Source organism: Meles meles, chromosome 6 (genome assembly GCF_922984935.1).
Source record: "Meles meles chromosome 6, mMelMel3.1 paternal haplotype, whole genome shotgun sequence".
Classification (NCBI taxonomy): Eukaryota; Metazoa; Chordata; class Mammalia; order Carnivora; family Mustelidae; genus Meles; species Meles meles.
Window position 1 is genome coordinate 119,234,915 of NC_060071.1, and position 6,465 is coordinate 119,241,379.

Consider the following 6,465-nt stretch of genomic DNA (forward strand, 5'->3'; position numbering starts at 1 on the left):
TCATTCTGGAAAACAAGCCAGCCATATATACATATATACATGTATCAAAAGTCATTTTAAAAACATCTATAACAGAAGCCAAAGATAGTTCAGTCCATTGAGCATCCAACTCTTGGTCTGGGCTTCGGTCATGGTCTCAGGGTCATGAGATCAAGCCCTGCATGGGGCTTTGTGCTGGGCATGCAATCTGCTTAAGATTCCCTCTCTCCGTCTCCCTCTGCCCCCTCCCTGCTTTTTGTCTTTCTTTCTCTCAAATAAATAAATAAATTAAATCTTTTAAAAAAATATTTATACCTTTGGTCCTGTCACTCCAGACCTTCCAGGCTTCCATCTTTCCTAGACATGGCCAAATTCATTCCCACATGAGTCTTTTCCCTTGTGGTTTCCTCTGGGACTCTGTTTACCCAGACTGGCTTATGGTTGGATGTCCATTCAAGTCTCAGCTCAAAAAAAAAAAAAAAAAAAAAGGTCTCAGCTCAAATGCCACCCTGAGTGGCTGCTCATGGTCACCTGTCTAGACTTGTTTGCTCCCTCTCCTCACAAAAACCTCCTGGAACACATTAGGAATGCACATTTTAGTCCAGAAGATAAATGTCCCCCCGTGAAACCAGCACCTGGTCTACTTAGGTGAGGGATGTTATTTGACTTACCTTGGAACCCTGGCAGCTACTTCTGCAAAGAAAGAGTTCTCGCTGCCTTTCAAGACTCTAAAAGACTGGCTGAGTGGGAAGGCAGGCCAGCCTGAGGCCAACCTGACTGTCATTTCTTCCAGCAATCTTTCAGATACAGATGCTGCAGGCAGGAAAGTTGCCCTCCCACTAACGCGTTTTCCTTCTTGGCTTCTAAAACAAAGAAGAGGTAAAGAAAATTCAATGGGTGAGAGTCTCTGTCAAAATAACACCTAGGCAACACCTAATTAAGATGAATAATTTCAACACTCTCAAGTCAGACAATGGAAATATTAAGAGTTTCCACCAAAACATAAACTGGGCCAAGTGGGCGGAGTCTCCAGAAGCCTCTGAGAACATTCCCATTTGGGGGAGTCAGGGAGTGGCTTCTTAGGGATGGGGGGAGTTAACTAATGACTCAGTTATTTCATGTGTTAAGCATTAAGCTTACTACCTGTGCCTTTGTATTTAAGATGTGCCTTTTCTGGAAGACCCGGGAGCCTTTCCAGCCCTCTTCTCCATTTTCTGCTTCCTGCTATGGACAGTGAAAAACCCCAAAATTCACTTTCCCAATCTCCTTAGCAGCTAAGCGTGACCTGTCTTTGCCCGATGAGAACCAAGGGAACATCTATACAAGGATCTAAGAATGTTTTTTCCCTGCTTGACAAGAGGAGAGAAGCCCCAAACTAAACTCACCACATGGGCTCTGAACCTCATTCCCAACTTTTGACCCCTGTCATGTGGGTGAATGATTCCAGGAGCTATGGCAGTCATCTTGCAACCATGAGGTGAACAGCCTAAGGATCAAAAAACCCTCTAATAATGGTTTGTCCTCAGTTAGATCAGGGGGGTTGCTGAGCCTACCCTGGAGGAACCCTGGAATCTAACTCCCCAAATAAATTTCTTTACAGTTTCAGTTAGTGGTTTTCAGAGTTTGTGGTTAAGTTAGCATGTTGGAATCACCTGGGAAGCTTTTAAGATTCCTGATGCCCAAACCACAGCCCCTACCAGTAAAATCAGCATTTCTGGGAGGTCTGTGGAAGGTGGGGTGGTACTCAGGCACCAATATTTTTAAAAATCTGGTGATTCCAAGGTACAGCTAATTTGAGACCCAGCTGCATAAGCCAGTATTTACGTGCTTACAAATCGCCTGGGAATTCATTAAACTAAGACTGATTCAGTAGGTCTGAGTTTCTATATTTTTAGCAAGACCCCAGTTAATGTCGAAGCTTTTGGTTCAGGGTCCGTACTTTGAGTTGCAAGCATCACTGTTACATTGGTTTAAGGCATCCTAACTGGTTCGTCCAGGTTCTAGAGGTAAAAGCCCATCCTCATTATTTCACTAGTGTGGGTGGAGGAAGCCTTCTGGGAATGGGGAGACAGTGAGAAGGGCCTCTCCCTGCCAGAGGTCTATTAGCCCCTCTGTGTCACCAGGCCCCCAAGCAGAGCCGATGGCTCTTAAGCCAATGCCTCATCTAGTAGTCAGAAAATCCTGGGCTGTGAGGCTGGCTGTTTGCTGAAGCCTGGATCCCAGCCTGGCCAGCTCTTAGGACCCACCCAGGCCTGTGCAGCCTGGGGCAAAAGGGCTCTAACTAGAGCTCCCCCTTTATCTTGGGGCCTTCCTGCACCAGCCTCCATCTCAGCTCTGCTCTTGGCTGGTAATAACGGGGCGTCACTTAAGGTAGCATCTTTCCCCTTGTTTGCTAAAAGTCAGAATCTTTTAGCGTTGGCAGAGGCCCTCCCTCCCCTTCAGAGCTGCCTGCATATTTATCCTGCCTTCTGTCTTTCCTTCCGGTCTCCAGGATGACATGCCAGCCTCGCGACTGACTGACAGCCCGCTTCTACTTCTGCAGCTCTGAAAGCTCTCAGCAAGGTCATCGGGGCCCACAGCCTCCTTCACCCTGCAGGTCCCAGGGGCTAATCTCTGGCTCCATTTCCCTGTTCCCTTGCGTAGCAAACACCCTCAGGGACATTTGTCTGCCCTTGCACCTGGGTGTCCTGCTGTCCCACGCATGCGTGCACCCGCTCTTCTGAGGCCTCAGTCCCCATCACCCGTTTGGGCACAGGTCAGCCGACCCCTTTCCCGCCAGCATACCTTCACTTGGTCACCTCGCCTTGCCTGCTTGGTTTCATCTTTCTTGTCTGGCTCCTCTTGTTTGGTCTCCCAGGCTGGTTCGGCCTCCTCTGGCGGACCTCTGTGGTACAGGCCTGGGGCTCGGTGCTCACTTTCCTGCTCCTCCCTTCTAAGTTTCTCCAGGGATCCCATCTCTCCCACCTGTAAGCCCCACCTGTCAGCCAGGCCCGACCCCGCCCCAGATCCAGCCTCTCAACCTCCCATCTCCAGCCACAGGCCAGAATCTCCACAGGGTTGGACACCTCAAGTGTCATGGGTCCCGAGCAGAATTCTTAACTTCTCCTCACCAGCACTGTAGACTTGGAAACTCAGGAGGCAAACCTAGGAACCAGCCTTGCCTCCTCCTTCCTCACACCTGCCTCTGTCGCAGCATCGAATCCTCCTGTCTCAACTTCCCCAAGAGTCGGCAGCTTTCAAATCCCTCGCTCCTCGCTCTTCCCAAGCCAACCTGTGGCCGCCCCTCACGACACACAGAAAAAGAGGGGCCCCGTGGGCAGCAGAGATGCAGCCCTGCCTACCCCTGCACCCCCATTTGCCGCCACACTCTCCTTCCCAACACGGTAGCCGTGCTGATCTCTTTGTCACGCCTCAAGCTCCTTCTGGGAGCAGAACTTCCATACCTACGGGTTCCTTCCCTCCTTCCCTCCACTCTGCTGGCTCCACTCCTTTCCCTCAGGCCTCTGCTCACTGCCTTCCAAGGCTTCCCCCGCCCAGGAGCAGAAGTAGCTTCTGCAGAAGTAGCTTCCCCTTTCCACCACACTCTCTCTCCCCCTATCTCGCTCACTTCAGCTTTCTTCCTGATACCACTGACCTGATTAGGTTCCCTACTGATGTGTTCGCAGTTTGGCGTCTGTTCCCCTCCTTCTCCACCGGAGCAGGGCCTTGTTGGCATCCATCAGGGCTGACTTGCAGAGCCAAGCAAGGTGCCTGGCTCATAGCAAGTGTTGACTGAATGCGTGAGCCTGTGTTGCCCTGGACACATGCTATGAGGAAGGGGCCTCGGCTCAGGCTAATGCACCTAGAAGACCACATGTCTGCCCCAGAGCTGCTTCTGAAGTAGAAGCCAGAGCCTGTTCCCAGGATGGTCCCGTGGTCACCAGAGCCACAGCTGCTGCCCCCCCGGGGTCAGCCTCACAGGGATCCCTCAGCCAGTCCTGGGGGCCATTTAGATCCTGGTCTCTTTCATTCCTGGTCCTGGGGCTCCGCAGGCCCAGGAACAGCTGGGTCAGATCTGTGGGCTAGGAGCAGGGGCTCCCGGAGCTCTCATGGGACTCAAAGTCACCCCCACCTCCAACACACAGTTCTCTGTCTGGCATGCAGCTTCCCTGGGGGTTGGTGTGAGTTCTCACATGGGTCTCTTCTGCCAGGCTGGGAGGTTAGAGAAGCCGACCTTGGAGGCTGCCCTAGGGCAAGCTGATTAGCCCCAGGAGCGCATTAGAGGACGATAATACATGGATTGATGGATGGATGGAAGGATGGAGGAGTAAATAAGTAAAAGCTCCTCTTGTCTCTCTGTTTACCACCCTTGAAATTCTGTTCTTAGAAATTCATTATTTGGGGACGCCTGGGTGGCTCTCTTAACCATCTGCCTTCAGCTCAGGTCAAGATCCCTGGGTCCTGGGATTGGAGTCCCTCTCAGGCTCCCTGCTCAGTGGGGAGTCTGTTTCTCCCTCTCCTCCCCGACCATGCTCTCTCTAGCTCTCTCTTGCGCGCTTTCTCACACAATTTTTAAATTCTTAAAAATTAAAAAAAAAAAATTCATTCTTTTTTTTAAAGTAGGCTCCACACCCATCATGGGACTCAACAGGGTGTTTCAACTCACAGTCGTGAGCTCTAGATCTGAACTGAGCTCAAGAGTTAGACTCAAGCCACTGAGTCCCTCAGGTGCTCCAGAATTTCATTCTTAGGGAATGAGAGGAATGTGGCTCTGCCTCCTGCAAGAAGACCCCCGCCCCCAGTCCCCACCCTCCTGCCCCGCCCCCCTCCGCAGACTCGCCTCCACATCCCCCCAGGGTCTCCCCCCCTCCCTCCACCAGGTAGTCCTGGGGCCAGGCCTGCTTCTTCCTCACCCTGGTGTCCTTTAGAAATTCCTACACCTTACTGTGCAAATAAAGTCATAAGAAAATAAGAAAAAAGGAATCCCTCAGGGATGGGTCAAAGGCAGAGAGTCATCTGGTTTGGGGCCTACACCCGGACGCTGCATTGTAAGCTAACACTCCTGTCTTGTCACATAAAGACCCTCAGGTGACACCAGAAGGGACTATGTAAGCCACACGTCTGCCTGGGCCTCTGCCACGAGACCTTGATTTGGACAGTCTGGGGCGCCCTGGGCGTTGGGACCTGAACGCCCTCGGCTCGCACCCCCATGGCGTGCCCCCTCCCGCCCTCCACCACGGACAACACTCCCGCATCCTGGGCGCCTGGGCCCGGGAACCACTGACTCCAGGCTGGCTAACAGGGGTTGACTGGCCTGGAGGCGCTGCATCCACGGGCATCTCTCCGGATGGGCTGAGTCACCGGGCCAGCCGAGAACAATTCCGCCTGGCGAGTGTTTCTGAAGAAGCCCTGTGCCAGGCTCTTGTTGGTTGCTGGGGAAATGCAGAGAGACATGGTCCCTCTCAGAGTTTCCATTCACCGTGAACAGTCAGAGCTCGGGAAGCGGCTGGACAGCCTCGCTGGGCTCTGGTGATGAAGTGCAGGGTAAGGGGAGGAAATGGCTGTGGGCAGGGGCTCCCAGCAGTGCCAGACTGGCTCAGGCGGCTCCCCGCCCCCACTCCCGCCCCAAACCTGCGGGACGGCCTGTTATGGGAGGGGAAGCGGTGTCCACAGCGTTGAAGGTCTGGCCCTGTACCACATGTGTCTTGACTACTGTTCTGTCTCTGTCTAGATGCTTTGTGGGGGCCATAAAGAGAGCCCAGGGAGCCAGACTCTGACGTTTAACCCTGAGGGTCAGAGGGGTCTTGGATGCTTACTGCCCTGAGGTTAGGATCCCTCCATCAGCGGGGTAGTTGGGAGGAGCCCCAACCCCCTCAAGTCCTCTATGTCCACGTGCCCCCAACATGCAAGGTCCTGGCTCACTCTATCTGCTCTAAGAGCCTGGGGATTCTGCCTTACTCCCCTACCAGACTGGGACACCCATTAGGGGTGGGGGGATTCCCCCTTCCCTACCCCACCTCTCCCCGGCAGAGCAGGCCCCCAGCCAATCAGGCACCAGAGGGCTGTCCTTGGCACAAGACTTTTGGGGGTGGGGAGAAAGGGGGCAGGGTCTACAAAGCTGGGAATGGCCTTGGGCTGGAGAGGCGGTGTAGGGAAGCCAGGGGTCAGCAGCCCAACCCAGCCTAGCTGAGTGACCCTGCACTTAAGCTGTCTGTGCCTCGTGTCCTCAGTTACAAACTGGAGAAATTTATTGTTGTATCTACCTCCTCACCTTGCTGTGAGCATGGCTAGAGCACCTGTACAGCTCAATACATCAGGACCAAAGTATTGTCTGTCTCTGTTATTGACATCGTGCTTTCATTACTGGGGCCTAGTTCCCAGTTTGGTTCCCGGCCAGCCCCGGTTACCGGCCTTGGACTTTGAGCTTAGCCAGGGCTTCTCTGCCCTGTTTCTTAATCCTGGGGATGGTCAGGTGGTGGGCACGGTATCCACAAAGCCAGGGGCACT

At 53.2% G+C, this 6,465-nt stretch overlaps 1 long non-coding RNA gene across 1 annotated transcript; it reads right to left on the reverse strand.

Annotated features, from left to right (window-relative positions):
- Positions 1 to 293: 293 nt before the first annotated feature.
- On the reverse strand, positions 294 to 4,440 carry LOC123944212. Its single transcript, XR_006818756.1, has 3 exons — positions 2,764 to 4,440; positions 651 to 842; positions 294 to 443 (listed from the first exon to the last, which is right to left on the reverse strand). It is a non-coding gene; the product is annotated as an uncharacterized LOC123944212 (long non-coding RNA).
- Positions 4,441 to 6,465: the final 2,025 nt, after the last annotated feature.